Below are 17615 nucleotides of genomic sequence, written 5' to 3'. Positions count from 1 at the left end.
CTCTCCATCTGCCTCGGGGCAGGGTGCTGTAACCAGTTTCTTCACTGGATAAGGGGAGCAGGCCTCTTGACTTCAGAGGACTGCTGTCCGTCGTTTACTGCACGAACGGTAAGTTTCGAGTAATTCTAATGTCTTTAAAGTCTTTAGTAATGATGTCTCTTGTTTTGCAGGGTTCCGGCGATGGCGGATGACGGGCTGAAGTGAGTTGAAGATGGAGCCCGTGTGATGAATAGAAGCTCCTGGAAGCACGTAAGTAAGCGCTTGTTGCCTGCTTCACGATGCGCTCTAACTGTCTTTTTATTTTGCAGGTACAAGTTCGGAGCAGCTGCAGGGTGCCGGAATACCCACTGGGTTAGATGTGGAAAGGAGTAATGGCACGTGAGTATTAAAGTTCCCCAATGTCTTTAAACGCACCTTGTTTTGTCTTTCAGATGCGGGATGCAGCGCCGAAGGCCTCCGGAGCGTGCGAAGAGTTGGTAAGCTTTTGTCTTTCAGATGCCGGAATGTAGTGTGAAGACCTCCGGAGCGCACGAAGAGTAGGTAAGCCTTTGTCTTTCAGATGCCGGAATGCAGCGCGAGGCGTTGGTGACAGCCGATGGACCAGGTAAGTGAAGAGCTGTCACTGAAGACCGTAATGCTAACCTGTTCTTTCTTGTCTTTATAGGTGTTGTTGAAGACTGGATTCAGGATGGTAAGCCTTTTTCCTTAGGCCCAGGATCAGATGCAGAAGACACGATGAGCGTTCTGCTGCAGAGGATGCAGAACAACGCAAAGCAAGATTCATCCATCGGGTGTGGTTTAAATAGCCTCCTGTAGTGCTTAGGTGTCTCCTTCCACAGCCACGCCTAGGTAAGAAAAGAGTTCCTGCTTTCCAGAAGAGTTCCAGTGTTCTGAATCTAGGGAGTGGCTCCTGCCCCAACCAACAGGAAAAGTAGTTCCAAACAGAAGAGGATCAGAGGCTCAACTGGCAGGCAAGTAAGCAGCATGGTCTGCTGCAGGTAAGTCCACCCAAGCATTATGAGCCCGGCGCTTCCAGCGCTGGGACTGGGCATATTTATGAGCCTGGTGCCACTGGCGCCAGGACTGGGTCCAAAAGGTCCCAATTGGGACTGGTTGGCACTCGGAACCTGGGTTATGGATCTGCTTCCAAGGGAGTTGGGAAAACCCTGACCTTTTGGAAGCAGAGATCATGACAGTTTGACAACATCATAGTTACGAATCTTTCTGCAAGCCCAGACCTGCAAAGGCTGATGTCATCATCGGATTCATCAGACTCTGTCAGAGAAGATGAAATGTCTCCCTTTTCGAACCTGCCAACAGTTCTTTGCCTTCTCTATCTATGAACTCTTTGTCGGCTTATATAGAAGCACTGTTAACATAATGCTCAGAAATAGCTCAAGAGCAACATGACTTAAAATACATATTATCCAACGATGTTGACGTCATAATTGGATGTAATTTGATACACACTCTTGATTCCTCTTTGGCTGTTACTACCAGCATCATTGGGGTGGAAGCTGTGAACAATGCTCCTGCCAAGGTTTCATCAAACTCTTTTTAATTTGTGCGAATCAAGATCCATTTACTTTTCAGGGAGTGCCTCTTAGCGAGACCCCAGGGATCGTAGCTGCCTCTACTGTTAGTATTGAAGCCGGGAAGCCCCTGATTCCTGGTATCGCTCTTGCACATCTTTTCGAAGGAAGCGCATTAAGCGCAAGCTGCGCACTATCAATGACTTCACTAGCATCTCCTCAGTTGTAGCTCCTGCCCACTCAACCACAAGAAGGTCATCCCATACTTATAAAGAAAACCGTGATTACTAGGACTGAAGGGGATGGTACTGTGCAGAAAGTTCTTTTACAGGGATAAATGATTCCTTCCAGGAGTCACTCAATCTGGAGTAAAGTTACCTGGGTAGACTGCCTCAGTGACTCCATTGCTAGTTAACCTCTGATATGGAAGCTTTGGGGGCATCCAACAACTATTCTGCTGTGTACAGTCACGATACTGATAACATGAATCAACCATTTAACAAAACGAGCAACGGCAAATGCCTAAATATACTTTGCCCCTTTCCTCAACAATGCTATCCCGCCTTTCAATTCCTCCATGCCACTACATTGGGCATCTTCAACATTAAGGCCCATAGTGAGATATTTCCCTGGGGTAAATGGGTAAATGGGTTAAATTGATACAGCTTAGTCCACGTTGAGGTAGCCCTTTTTTAAATCAGACCTTCTTATTAGAATTGGAGCAGAAAATGCCACGCTTGGTCAATATTAGCACTCTAGATATGATGCATATGCTGGTGACCACTGTTGATAGCCCTAAAATTGGGCCTTGATCAAATGTATTTCTCCTACTATTGTTTCATTATTGTGCTCTTGTATCACAGAATTGTTTAGGTTAGGTTTGGAACTCACGGGTTGCAGCATACAGTTAAAACTCCTGATATTATCAATCTCAGCCTTCCGACTCATAGAGTGAATTGGCTTTGTTGGAACACCAGTGGCAATCGCTCCATTTTGGAGCATCCTAGTGAGGGCCTTCTTTTACAAGAAATTTGGCTTATCAAACAACTTAATATTGACAGATTTAAAGTGTTTTGTCGAGAGGCCACATGCCGACCTAGAGGAGGGTTAGCTATTAGAGCTCGTACTCAATTTGAATTAAGACCGTTCTCATGAGACCCTAAGTCTCTGTATGTCTTGCCTGCTGTTAACTTTGGTTCTAAATGCATGCATTTTCAGATCTTGGTAGTAAATGTATATTTTCCGACTACTGATGAAAAGGTTACAAGTATTGTTGGTATCATTGACCCACAAGAACACCATATGCCAATCTATTGCCTGTTCCCAGAGTTAAACGTGCCAGAGGGGGAGGGGCGAGTTTCCCCTTCATTGCCTCCAGGCAATGGAACTCACTGCCACGTGTCCTCAGTGCTGAGTCTTCTCATCTCACCTTCCTCTAAGCAATCAAAACATGACAGTTTGCCTAAAAAGTCACCCACACCGACCTAAGGCCTCTACCCAGCTACCACTCCATGTGTAATGTCAAACAAATGTATCCTATTGACAATGAAGCATGATATGCAGCTCAAACTGTAACCCTGTGCTGCGCTATCACATGCATAACCAATCTGTCTTATCTAAACGCAGGTATGGGCCAATTTAACCCAGGCACCTAGCTATTAATACAGCCAAGCCATGTTATCCTGTGAGCAAATGTTACCTAGCCGCCTATCTATGCACTGTAACTAAGCCATTATCTTGTAAAAGTGGCTTGATGCCCCCGGGCTGTGTGCATGCCATATGAATGCAAATAAATAAATAAATATTCTGTGGGCTTACCTTATGCTTGGAGAGATGATTTCCTTGATACAAACTCCAAATGTTCCGCTGGGGGTGCTGAAATTACCTAAGGCACCCTCACAGCTAAGAGCTGAAGGTTATTCCACCGCCCCACCAGCAGAAATAGCCAGTAATTACCAGTGCCGGTAATGCCAGGAAAATCCCCCCATGCAGTCCTGCAGGACTCCATGGAATGGGGATTTACAACTCTTACCAGCACTTGTAATCTGCCGGTAATGCTGGCAGACCAATTGCCGGTAACAACTATTCTGATTGCCAGTATCCTGGGGGTATAGCCAGATACCAGCGAACTCTGAATTAGGCCCAAAGTATGTTCATTTTAGGTTTATATTTAATATGTGTCTATATTGGATGTAATATTAAATTAGTTTTCTTGACTTAATGGATGTAATGAGTGTTTCCTACTTACATGTATGCAAACAATATATTTAATCCAAATCAATTCAATATGAAAGTATAAAATATATAGGTTCGGTAAACACAATCAACAAAAGTAGGTATATGTAGGCAAAGGGATTATTGATGTTCTGGCCGACCCCCATATGCAATGAACCAGCCCCTCGGCGAAAGGCCCACCTCATTAAGCACTGAACAGACTTGATTTCAGGAGCCACTCAAGCTGTGCCCGGAGATGAAGTAACTCCAACCATTAAATTCAGGAAATCCCTTGGCGCACCAAAACTGCAACCCCTCATTTTTTCAGCCCACTTGAGGCAAAGAATTTAGTGGGGTAACGCCTGTCATTGAGGAGGAATTCATCTTCAGGCCGCAAGTGACTCTCTTGAAGGAATAAAAATGTTGCATCTAGGGACACTAATCTGTTGAGGAGTACTTTCCGCTTCAGGGGGGAGTTCAGGCCCTGCACATTAAGGGAAATGCATCTATAACTCGGGGTTGCCATAATTCAGCGCATGAGTCTTCCCTTCACATGGCCTCCCCCCAGGAGATTGGGAGAGAGGTGTCTAACCAGAGATTTCATTACACTGTGGCCTGTGGAAGGTCCCCGGAGAGAGAGAGGTAAAAATACCAACTAAAAAGCTTTTGGTTATACTTGAAAAAGAAATAATAATAATCAAAATGATAGCAAGTCAAACAGAAAAGCCAAATTGTTTCCATCTAAGAGGGTACTATTTCTACAATCAGAGTTAACTTTTAACCAAGACTTGAGTCTATTGGGCACCATCCACTCAGGCGCCCAAGCCGAGTATCAAGTGGACATTTCTAACGCACCCGGATGCAGCCAGGCAGAGCATGCGACGGTGGTGGGGGCCTGCATAACTTGACAGATCATTCTCTCCTCCATCCCTCGTCCCAAGGTTGAAGATAGGGTGTCCCTGAAAGCATCCAACAAGGAAAGGGGAGCAGACATCTTCATGTGACAAGAACCTCCATTTGGCAACATGGGGTCCATTTTGGCTTCGAGGAAAGAGTGACACCATGGAGATCCTCAGGGTGACCGTGTCCTCACAGAAATAAACTTTTAATGCAGTACAAACAGGTCAGGTGGCCACCCAGTCCTCCTGTTCTCACGGTGAAAGGGTTGTTGTCCCCCCGGGGCAGAGGCTGCCCTCTCTGAGCCCGGTTCCTGACTCGAGTTTGCCACAGATATGTGTCGCCATCGAGTTTTCCCTCTTCCAGTTTTCAGAAAGGAGTGCGAAGTGGGCCCATCTGTATTCTGAGCGTGTTGATTCGGCTCGCTGTTATCCAGTGTTTCTGACATAAGGGCTCTCACCTCTTCTTCGGAGGAGATTATGTAGTGTTGGTTTTGGAAGCCGAATATCAACTTGCAGGGGAATCCCCAGCGATAGCGGATTTTCTGGGCTCTCAGCCAAGAGGTTACCTTTTGTAGGCGCCGCCTGCATGGTAACGTGTAGGGGGCCAGGTCTTGGAAGAGTTGGACCTTCATGCTTTGGAAATGTATCGTGTCCGAGGCCCTGGCTGCCGCCATGATTGCTTTTTTCTGGCGGAAAAAGTGTATTCGGTTAAGCACGTCTGGCACCAGGTTCCTTCTAAGTTGGGCCGATGAATAAACCCGGTGGGTTCTGTCTAGTTGTAACTCTTCACCTGACGAGAGTTCATGCAGGGATCTGAACAATGCCTCGACATATTCGGTTAATCCTTGGTCCGGGATCTGTCGGGGGATACCGCAGAGGCGTATATTATTCCATCTCAATCTATTTTCCAAATCAGCCTGCTTTGCCGATATGTCTACCAACTGCTCCTCAATGATCTTCACTCTTTCTGTAAGGGCCTCATTGTTATGGGATTGTTCGCATACTGTGTTTTCCATGTCGTTGACCCTGGACTCTATCCCGCCGAGGTGGGAAATAAGGTCTGTGAGGGATTGAGCCAAAGGGTCTTTGGAGGTCTTGATTTCTTCTTTAATCTCTTGTGTAATGTCTTGTTTGAATGATCTGAGCATTCGCTCTAGCTCCTCCTTGGACATCGCCGTGCTTTGTGCTCGAATTAGGGATGATACTGGTTGGATCACAGCCGTAATCGTATATGTGGGTAATCGGTCCACAGGTTGTGGTGTCAAATAAACTGCTGTGTCCCTTCTTTTTTATCCCTGCTTTGGGCATTCCTGATTGCCGAGGTGATTGCTGAGGACTATTGTGTTTGAGCCCAATGCAGTTGGAGGAGCGTGGGGCACCAGGTGAAAAGAACCAGCGTCTGCAGAGTAGGCGGACAGTGTAAATTATATTTATTCCTGGCTCCTGGGGGATTTAAACGGTCCCTTGGGGATGCTGCAGTATCAATATTGTTCAGGGATTCGTCTCCCCCAACCCTGGGGCGGTGTTGCACTCAGGCTCAGTAATGCCGCTCCCGGTGGGTCTCCAGCTCATGGACGTTTAGGCATGCAGAGGGGGTCGAGGTCTCTCCCTCACGGCATTCGCGCATCCACCAACTTGGTCCTGAGAGAAAGGACCGGGTGCCTCTGTGTCTTCCTCCCCGAGCCAGCATTCCCCAGGGCTCGATGCATATCATGTGCGCCACCCCAAGCAACCTCCCAAGGGGGGAACTGAGCAGCAGGCTCCGGTGAGGCAGAGCCCCCACCTAGACCGGCACCCGGATACCCTGATGGTCTCCCGCCTCCCCTCTAACCAAGGCCACACGCCGCCAGGGTCCATCAAGGGCGGGCTCTCAAGGGCAGTGCCGTGACACGGGTCCAGCAGATCGAAGTCCCCAGCCCGCTCCTGCTCACTCCCTCAGAACTCTGCAGTCTCGGCACTCCACGAAGATCGTCTCTATAAGCGGCCCGCCCTGCTTCTAGGTAAGCCGCAAAGCAGAGTCTGCCGGCGGCACCGCCCACCCCCCTCCTTTGGGCTCCCCAAGGGGAAGACTCTTGGTCCCGACGGACCGCTGCTCTGCTCTCTCCTCAAGCTCGCAGCAGAAGCAGCGGGGGGACCCCTCCCGTGTCGAGTCACTGAGTCACCCTCAGGAGAAGAGCGTCACGGTCCACGGGCGGCGGGTCAGCCCCCTTCGCTTGTAGCTCTCCTCAGATGGCGCTCGCTGCCATTTTTCTCCCCACGGCTGCTGCTGGTCATGTTCAGATTCCGCTATCAAGCTTCATGTGATCCGATTCTGTCCCCAAGTTTGTCCACAGCATCAGTGGCTTTTCATGCGTCTCAAATTAGGCAAAAATTTCCCATTTTAAGGTGCTGCCTAGCCATGCCCCCGCACAACTGTTTTTTACTGCAATATTCCCTTCCTTCCTTGTTTAAGACTTGACATCACTGAGACAATAAGAATGGAAAATACAGACACAGTTATAATGACTTATCTCCTCCAACAGTTCAGAGAGGAACATTGAAGGAATTATGCAACCTATGCCTCTTTTAGGTCCAGACAGTACACCGAAGAGTTATGTAAAGTACTTCACTGACACAAAGGAGGGACTTTGGCACTGTGCTGGGGAGGAACCAGCTACAAGACAAAAAAACAAAAAAGGACTTGAGGAAATAAACAGCTGGCATCGAGCCAGCAGAGCCCGGGAAGTTTGAACCTCGAACCATGACAGCTCTGCGAAGGAGCTGGTCCCCTGAGGAGAAGGTAACGAGAAGCAGAAGCAGCAGCAGCAGAGGAAGCAGTATGTGAGCCGACCGGGAGCCGACTCACTTAAGGATCGGGGAAGTCCATGCGGTGCCATGATCTCTGGGAGTTGGACCATGAGGTCGAACACGGACGCCGAGGCTGTCAGACCAAAGACTCCGGGAGGCACATATTCAAACAAGAGCCTGAAAGAATAGATGCTGGAAGTGTTGACTGAGGAATGAAAAACCTGAGAACCTGGGAAGAACCAGAGACAAGTTCCCAGGAGCTTCTGAACAACATAGTGGGGTCCAGCGAAACAACCAATACCAAGATTAAAGAGTGCATCAGTAGTAATCTCCCACTTCACAATAATCATAAGATAGATATTCTAAACCAAGGAAGTTACTAGAGTAGTCTCTCCAACAATAGTGTTGGTGGGAATACTAGAAGAAGTCAAGACCACTTTGGGAGTGGTCTCCCCTGTTTAGTTAATAAAGAAGAATACATTGGAAGTACCGGAATATATATAGTGCTGAAAAGAACCATCTGCTGGACATTTGGTCAAGTCAGGTAAAATCCCCGGGAAGAACTCCAAGAACATATAAGGAATGTTAACAGAGACTCCCTGGAGACAGCCCTTAAGGCTGAGCCGCTGAGACCAGGAGAAGGGAGTCATTCCCCTGCTCTTACCTTTTGTTGAATTAGAAGCCATTGCAAATGATTGTTGATGAACAGCCTAAGATTGACAACAAATGGGAGTCATTATCCTGAAACTATTTCTGTTTATTAAAACCTTCTTTTGATTAGCGGTAGAGTCAGTGCAGGGCAGAGTTGCCCAGCTGAAGACTTTTTTCGTGGACAACCACCCTGACGACCAGCAGCCGAGGTATTTTTCAGTAAGTTAGGGCCAAGCCTTTAGAATAGCCAAGTGCAGATTAAATCTACAGCAAACGTTCATTTTTGCAACGCACAACATTAAGATGCAGGAAAAGCCTGAACCTGGATAATCACGCCAACTACGCTACATGTGCTTCATCCGTGGTGCACACACAGCAAAATCTGGGGCCAAGTGCAGATGCAGTCTGCAGGAGTATCTTGTTTAACCAATCTGGTGCAATCAGGATCAAGGAGAATCCTACACCTGAGAAGTGTGAGGCCAAGTGCAGATGGGTGCACAATGATTTCATGGAGCTAAAGAAATTGCTCCATAAGCATCCACCCGCAGTGCTGCACAGTTTGACTCTGACTTTCTCCTACTGTCAATGACAAGTGCAAAGTAGTTTGCTGATCACAAGACCCTGGGAGGGCAGTGCATGATGAGGTTCCAATGAATATATCCTCGCCAACATCCCAGTACACTTAGCGAACGGTACACAAGGATTTTATAGAAATGTGTTTGTCTTCTGGGAGTTGATGCCGGGAACTGAGGACTACTAAGATGTGGAGGTTTCCTCTCAGGCCCTGGATGAACCGGGCCATCCTTTTCTGAATATCTTGTAACTGCAGAATCAAGGCTTTGGGTAGAAACAAGAATAGTAGAATAGTCTGGAGCAGTGATCTATTTTGGCTCGGGGCACCTCACTTTATGTGACATATTAAGGAAGTGCAGAGTGAGTTGTAGCATGTGGAAGGAGTAGCACAATTTCATTGTGGTATCTTGAATTTGAAGAGTGAATGACAGCAAGTCCTAACATATGTGACTTTTGATACACATTATATGTACATCTGGTTTCTAATGTTATACATTGCTGGTACTGAACATTACTAATACGAGCAAGTCTATATGCAATTCAAGCAAAGAATGGCTCAACTTTGTCTTGCAATCCTCTTCTAGCAGGCAACTATGGAGGCAACTATGGATCCCAATCTTCAGGTAAGTGTCCATTGTCTTTATTCTGTGTACTGATTTGGAATATGGAGTGAATGAGGAGAGCTGAATGATCTTGGTGGCCTATTTCTGAATAGGTTAAACTGGAGGGTTTTGCCTTTAGAGGTGAGGAGAGCTCAGTATAAACCGCAGCAGTGATACATATGAAAGAGTATTAAGGCTCTGAATGCCTCTACTTTTTTTGTCCTATTAAGGAAGGTCAGAATAACGTGTAGCGTTTGGAAGCATTTGGAAATGGTAACACCATTTTTTGTGATGTCTTTAATCTGAAGGGTGAAAGTGAGCAAGCCATAACATATGTGGCTGTTATAATACATCATACTTAAATCTGGTATCTACTTGCCAGGCTTTTACCAAGGTGGCAGGCCACTAGCTAACTGCTTGGGCACAGAAATCCCTCAGGAGTGCCCAGGGTGGGGTACACCATAACAGTTATGCCCCTTTAACAAAGTTCTTCTGTCCATTGAATACATTTTCATAAGGGAAAATGTTTCATAATATTACATCACTGTATATAAGTTATTAATTGTTTCTCTTTTAACATATATGAAATAACTATAAACTTCCTTCAACAAACATATTGTTTGCAATGTATACTTATGTGAGTCGTTATCATCAGTGCATACCCCAAACGACAAATCAAAGTAGAGATTTGTCCTCATCAAATGCCAGACCTTCTGCCACGGCAGAATAGTTATATCACTATTTTTGTACTTAGTTTTGACAATTTCAAAAAAGTAAAACACTGGGCAGGTTTACTAAAGCATCCTTTCAGATCCTTGCTGACGCTCCATGTGCAACTTTTCTGCAATCCCATCCAGCACTCCGGGCTGCAGCCGCAAGCAGATTTTCTTTCCCCATTCAAACCTACAGCTTCGCCAGGCCACCTGTCCCAATAAGTAACTCAGAGTAGGCATATATTGTGCTTACATTTGTACACTCTGGAAAAAGAAAACACAAAATAGATTTACAAAACAATGCTTTCAGGTGCTTGCTGATGTTCCTTGTGCAGGTTTGTTGTTATTCAGTACAGCACTTCAAACTGTAGCCGCAGGCAGAATATTTCTTCCCATTCAAACCTAGGTGTCGACCATGCTGCATGCCCCAATAATCAAATCAGAGTACATGGCTATCAAGTAATTGCAGGGCGCTAGAATCGGTAGATCACTGCACTTCATCTAGTACTTTAAAAAGATTACCCTGCTGCAGGTGACTGGGTTCTTTTGTGAATGTGCCCTTCCTTCAAGTGTTAGGCTCCGAAGAGGAGAGCGAGCTCTGTTCACGTCAGCACTCAGTTATTCAATAAGTAACTTTTGTCGTAATGAACAGGTCTTCAAAACCATTTTTCATGCCATATTTATTGTAAGAAGTCAGCCGACACGTGATTCAGCGATCTAGGGTCGATCGCAAGGCATGTGGATTGTGGGCCAGTCATTGCTGCGAGGTTATGGAAATAAGTCTGGAATCCAATCCCAATATCTTGTCCCACTATGCTTACAAAAAAGGGTGGTTAATGATTTCAAGGGGTGGCTTGCTGACCACGTGGGCACCTGGTTCAGTGTGCTTGGTAATCATCTGCTGATTAGCATTTTCTCAGAGTGTATGCAGCGATAGTCACAGCGATATGTTAATGCAATCCTGTGCAGCACTGTGGGTTGTAGTCACGAACAGAACTGTACTCATGGGCAGAATATCTTTTCCCATTCAAACCTATCCCGATTTTGAAAGACTTAACCACATAGCCAGGCCCTGGTGGTTATGCCCACTTCAACCCCATTTCCAGTTCTTCATGGTCATGGCTAGTAGCCAGATTATCCGAGTCATGGCCTTTAGCCATGACCCAGATAAAATGGCCACTGCCCATAGCCACAGGCCATGACTCTGACAGTCTAGCCACTTCCCATGACCACAGGCTATACCTCAGTCACCAAATACATATCACTATTGTGTGTACCTACATAATGACACTTTTAAATAAATAAAACACAGACACATTTGCAAAACCATGTTTACGAGTCCTTCCCAATGCTACTTGCACAAATTTCCTGCAACCCATCCATTTTTTATTTTTTGGAAAGTGTCAAAATGTACATACATAAAATAGTCATATAACTTAGCTCCCCTTTGACAAAATCCATTCAGACTTTGCAGCAAAATTCATTGTATCGGTCTATAATCTTTCTAAAATCTTTTGTGCACATTTGTCAAGCAGCAATAAAGTTATAAGCCTTCTAAAAATGTTGAAACCCCCTTATAAATTTGCCATCTCTTCACAAAACCCCACCAAACTTTGCAAAAGCATTCAAATCTGGGTCTTAAATCACTTAGCACGCGTATGTGCAGTTTTGTGAAACAGAACCACATTTATAAGCCTTTCAAATATTTTGGGACACCACCTCTAATTTTGTTCCCTCTTGGCAAAACAGCACCAAACTTTGTAGAACCATTCAAACTCAAGTCTACAGTGATATCGCATCATTTTGTGCAGTTTTTCAAACTTGTTTGTCAGTGCAAATTAAGGAGTGAAGACAAGGGAGAACAGACAGATGATCTTAAGGCGCAGTGCGTACGGATCATGCAAGTGCACAGACGGTCACATGGAGGGGGAGGTCCAAGTGCACCCGGTCAGAGTAGACTGGAGTAAGTGCAGTGTAACACCATTTTTTGTGATGTCTTTAATCTGAAGGGTGAAAGTGAGCAAGCCATAACATATGTGGCTGTTATAATACATCATACTTAAATCTGGTATCTACTTGCCAGGCGTTTCCCAAGGTGGCAGGCCACTAGCTAACTGCTTGGGCACAGAAATCCCTCAGGAGTGCCCAGGGTGGGGTACACCATAACAGTTATGCCCCTTTAACAAAGTTCTTCTGTCCATTGAATACATTTTCATAAGGGAAAATGTTTCATAATATTACATCACTGTATATAAGTTATTAATTGTTTCTCTTTTAACATATATGAAATAACTATAAACTTCCTTCAACAAACATATTGTTTGCAATGTATACTTATGTGAGTCGTTATCATCAGTGCATACCCCAAACGACAAATCAAAGTAGAGATTTGTCCTCATCAAATGCCAGACCTTCTGCCACGGCAGAATAGTTATATCACTATTTTTGTACTTAGTTTTGACAATTTCAAAAAAGTAAAACACTGGGCAGGTTTACTAAAGCATCCTTTCAGATCCTTGCTGACGCTCCATGTGCAACTTTTCTGCAATCCCATCCAGCACTCCGGGCTGCAGCCGCAAGCAGATTTTCTTTCCCCATTCAAACCTACAGCTTCGCCAGGCCACCTGTCCCAATAAGTAACTCAGAGTAGGCATATATTGTGCTTACATTTGTACACTCTGGAAAAAGAAAACACAAAATAGATTTACAAAACAATGCTTTCAGGTGCTTGCTGATGTTCCTTGTGCAGGTTTGTTGTTATTCAGTACAGCACTTCAAACTGTAGCCGCAGGCAGAATATTTCTTCCCATTCAAACCTAGGTGTCGACCATGCTGCATGCCCCAATAATCAAATCAGAGTACATGGCTATCAAGTAATTGCAGGGCGCTAGAATCGGTAGATCACTGCACTTCACCAAGTGCACCCGGTCAGAGTAGACTGGAGTAAGTGCAGAGAGAGCCACTCTCTTGGGTTAATTCACAAGTGCATTGAGTGTGGGTGGGGTGCATGGCCCTAGGGCATGTGTGAAAGAGAACTGGCGGGCTGTGCCAGGGACCCTGGCCAGACGGCACCTGTAAGGAAGAAGAGGCAGAGAGGGAAAGAGCAGAGTGCTAGGTTAGCTGGGTAGAGGGAGAGAGAAGGAAGAGAAGTGGAAGCTCTTGAGGATTGATGGTCAGGAACCTGTATTTTGTATCCAAAAATATATCTTACCCCTAATAGGAACCTTTCCTATATCATTCCTATCTATAAGAAAGGAGATAGAGAGAAAGAGCCCAAGAAATGATCCACCAATAGCAATCCTAGACGTCTGCAGCGCGGTCTTTGCAGCATTATCGCTTAGAGAGACGGATTCCTGGGTAGAGAAATTGGGCTCAATCTATAGTTCCAAGTGGGCTTTCAAAAATCACACACGTATAGAGTCCACTACTTGTATACGCTTCTCAACCATGGATGGCTGAAAATTGGCATTTCTTGAACGTGAATAAGACTGAACTACTATTGTTAGCCCCCACTGACTCTTGCATCAAACTTGATGACCAGTTATCTATCCTTCACCATTGACAACACCACCATTCCCTTCTCTCAATCATTCAAAACACAGGGAGTCTACTTTGATCCCAACCTAACTATTTCTAGACAAGTTAGCGCAATCACTGTTTCGACAGCCTACTACTCTGAACTCCTCAATGCCATCAGACCGATCTTCTCCACCACAAATCGCCTGTTAATTTCTAGAGCCCTAATAGGCTCAAGGTTGAACTATTGCAATGTCCTCTTCACGGGCACCTCAACTAAAAATTTTGACAAACTTCAAACCATTAAAAATAGCGCCCTTTGTGCAGCTCTGGGCATCCACAAAAGAGAACACATCTCAGTAGCCAGACATTAAGCGCACTGGCTGCCTGTCCGCCATCGCATTCTTTTCTAAATGCCTGCCCTCGCGCACAAATGCGTCCATCACACAGCACCCGCTACCTATCTCACAGAGTCATCCTTCCTCACGCCTCCAGACCCACGAGAACACCATACGCCAATCTATTTCCTGTTCACAGAGTTAAACGTGCCAGAGGTGGAGGGGCGAGGTTCTCCTCCATTGCCACCAGGCACCGGAACTCTGTGCCACGCGTCCTCAGAGCTGAATCTTCTCATCTTGCCTTCCACAAAGCAATAAAAACATGATTGATTTTGCCTAAATCATCGCACACGGCGCCATAAGGCCTCTACCCAGCTACCACTACATGTCTAATGTCAAACAAATGTAAATGCAAACCAAACAAATGTATCCCATTGACATTGAACTTTTTGTGTCACAAGTCAAACAACTGTATTCTATTGACAATGAAGCATGATACGCAGCTCAACCTGTAGCCCTGTGCTGCACTATCACATATGTCACCAATCCGTGTTATCTAAACGCAGGTATGGGCCAATGTAACCCAGGCACCTAGCAAGTAATACAAACAAGCAATCTTATCCTGTGAGCAAATATAACCTAGCCGCCTATCTATGCACTGTAACTAAGCCATTGGGCCTCATATAAGTTTGCCGGCCTGGTAGTAATGGTGCTGGTGAGCTATTACACCATTACTACCAGACCAGAAAACTACGAGTTCTGCGTGCATGCTTTTCCGCCCGCCAGTTCTGATCTTGCGGGCGGACTGGCACCAGCTGGCAGACCATGTTGGATGCACCAACACCATTCTGAATTGTGCCGGTGCATCCGACCTCCCCATTCCCATTGAGCCCTATGGGGCTCGAATGGGAATGGGGAGCATTTTATTCCGGCGCCCTGGAATGGGTGATTACCGGGTCCGGTGGGCCCTTAATGCCCCGGTATTTGCCGATTCCCGGTAACGGTAATAGCCGCCGCCTGTCTCATAATGATGCCTATTATCTTGTAACAGTGCCTTGATGCCCCCAGGCTGCGTGCACCCTATATGAATGCAAATAAATAAATAAATATTCTAATGTTGGTGAGCGTCTGTGGGCTTTCCTTGTGCTTGGAAAGATTATTTCCTTGATTCAAACTCCAAATTTGCTGCTGGGGTTGCTGAAATTACCTATGGCAGCCACTCAGATGAGAGCTGAAGGCTATTTCACCATTCCACTGGCAGAAATAGCCCGTAATACCAGTGCCGGTAATGCCAGGAAATCCCCCATGGAGTCCTGCGGAACTCCATGGAATGGGGATTTACCGCCCTTACCGGCACTTGTAATCTGCCAGTAATGCGGCAGATCAAGTGCCGGTAACAGCGGTTTTGACAGCCAGTATCCTGGGGGTATACCAGGATACCAGCAAACTCTGTATTATGCCCAAAGTATGTTGATTTTAGGTTTATATTTAAAATGTGTCTATATTGTATGTACTATTAAAATAGTTTTCTTGAATGGATGTAATGAATATTCCTTTCTTACATATATGCAAACATTATATATAATACAAATCAATTCAATATGAAAGTATAAAAGATGTAGGTTTGGTAAACACAATCAAAAGAAGTAGGTATATGTAGGCAAAGGGATTAGTGCTAGTCTGGGCGACACCCATATGCAATGAACCAGCCCCTCGGCGAAAGGCCCACCTCATTAAGCAATGAACAGACCTGCTTTCTGGAGCCACCCAAGCTGTGCCCAGAGATAAAGTATCTCCAACCATTAAATTCTGCACTTGCAACTCAAATGAGTATAAGCTTCACACATTGAGAAATATAGTTTGCAATAAAGGTTATTAATCTGGTTTGGAAACAGATGGCTATGCTGTTTGTGAAATTGGCTTGTAAGTAAGAGGCAGGCTGTGTATAAGAGCACACAGAAAGCTTCAACTGCTTGTTTTTTTCCTCTGTAGGTGGCAGCTCAAGTCAAAGTGAACAATGTAAATGTCAGTTTAATCACTCAGAATGTTGACTTTGCATATGACCTCTGAGTAAAAGCCGGGCAAAGTGGCTGCCCTTGTAAAGTGGACCCCCCTCACTATTTCAAGGAACATATAAAACCCTTCCTTGTGTGGTTGTGGCTTTTCCATAGAACATTTGTCTGTAACTAGAATGAAATTGAGATGAAATTAAAAAATGTTAAATTACTTCCATTAGGGTGTAGCCTAGAAAAAAGTACTGGCCAGGGTAAAATAAATATACGTTTGGCCAAGATGCCAACAGAACCTATTACTTACACATTGCAGAGTCAGCATGCTGACCAAATTTACCCTGTGTAGGGACCGTTAATTGCACTTTCCGCGCCCAATGAACAGGATGGTGTAGCCCAGTAGAAGAAACATAGCATTGTAAGTGATTTCAATCCAGCATTTCACCTAAGTCAATGCCTAGCGTGTAATGCCCAACTAAAATCCTTATTTATTTATTTGTGTCTAAAAGTTTTTTCATTCTGAACGATGTACCACTCATATCACACCCCTCTCTTGGAACACCCTCCCCCCCCGGTCACACTGAATCAGGAATCAGGGTGGTTTGCAAAGTTAAAATATTTATTTATATATTCACATTATAAGCACACTATTTTAATGGGAATACAATGATCACCAATGGGGTGATGTCACACTAAGCAATATCTTTAATCACAAGGAGTAATAATGAGCAAAAACAATGCTTTAATACTTTTGTGGGTGTGTGTTCAAATCAAAATAGCAATGTGGTTACTATTTCCCCCTGCGCACCCCTCAACCCCCAATATGCAATGTAGAGGGATAGGAGGAGAGAGAGCAGGTTCCAGGAATACCAAATTCAAACAAATGTTAATCCCAATTCCCCCCCCCCCCAACAATCACAAGAGAGCAACAGAATTGATTGTCAAATTGTCAAAATGGTTTCAAAATGGTTTTAAAGTTGGCTTTGAATGGCATGGGTAAAACACTAAATATGGGCTAAATCACTGAAATTGTTTAAATTCTAATGGGAGCCACTTTATCTGGTTGCAGACAAACACTAGCAATGATTTGACACTAAGAAGCAATGTGCAAACTGAAAACTGAGGTCGGTTGCAATCAAAAGCTATTTTACACGTGCAATATTTTACCTAAAACAAAATTTGCGGCAAACTTTTCTGTGTGCGGTAATCACAATTGCGGGAAAACTATAGGGAGTTGAGATGCGGTTTAGTTATATGGAAAGCTGTGGATGTTAGCTACAAGCAGACGTTTAAATTTTATGTCTAGCATAACATTCTAAGAAGTTATGGACGTTTTACTGGAGGCTGTTTTTTTTTCTTCAAATGAGCACCAAAATGAGAAAACAGGGATGCGCTTTCAAAAGACAAACATGATTTCTCTACACTAGGGGGTGACTATGAAGAAGCAAATAGCACACAGAAGCGCAGCCACTAGACCACAGCGCCTCTGGATCAGGTTTTTGCGTGCCGAGGAGCGTGCCTTCTTCAGATGAAATATGTCAGCGCAAAGATATTTTTAACAATACTATTACAGAAGAAGATAGTAGGGATGAGATAGAGAGTTCAGGCAATTCAAAATAATCCTAACAATGCAGTTCTGGATATAAGAGAGGATGGATTTGAGATAGGGATTGACTATGGATAGTACATAGTGACAGTCCTATTCTATGGATACTCACTATATAGGTTTGAACAGAACCGCTGGGAATTCTGGTCCGCCAAGATCAGGGATTGTGCTCAGA

General features: G+C 44.9%; 1 long non-coding RNA gene across 1 annotated transcript in view; it reads left to right on the top strand.

Moving 5' to 3' along the window:
* The window catches only part of LOC138580032 (uncharacterized), a 49067-nt gene extending 39788 nt beyond the window's left edge, over positions 1-9279 (top strand). Inside the window, exon 3 of the long non-coding RNA XR_011304201.1 lies at positions 9241-9279. This is a non-coding gene — a long non-coding RNA (uncharacterized lncRNA). The remainder of the gene's footprint in view (positions 1-9240) is intronic.
* Positions 9280-17615: the final 8336 nt, after the last annotated feature.

The sequence above is a fragment of the Ambystoma mexicanum genome, chromosome 1p, assembly GCF_040938575.1.
Source record: "Ambystoma mexicanum isolate Mex_15411 chromosome 1p, UKY_AmexF1_1, whole genome shotgun sequence".
NCBI classification, from domain to species: domain Eukaryota; kingdom Metazoa; phylum Chordata; class Amphibia; order Caudata; family Ambystomatidae; genus Ambystoma; species Ambystoma mexicanum.
Note: the sequence above shows the minus strand (reverse complement) of the source record. Positions and strands in the feature narration are given on the sequence as shown.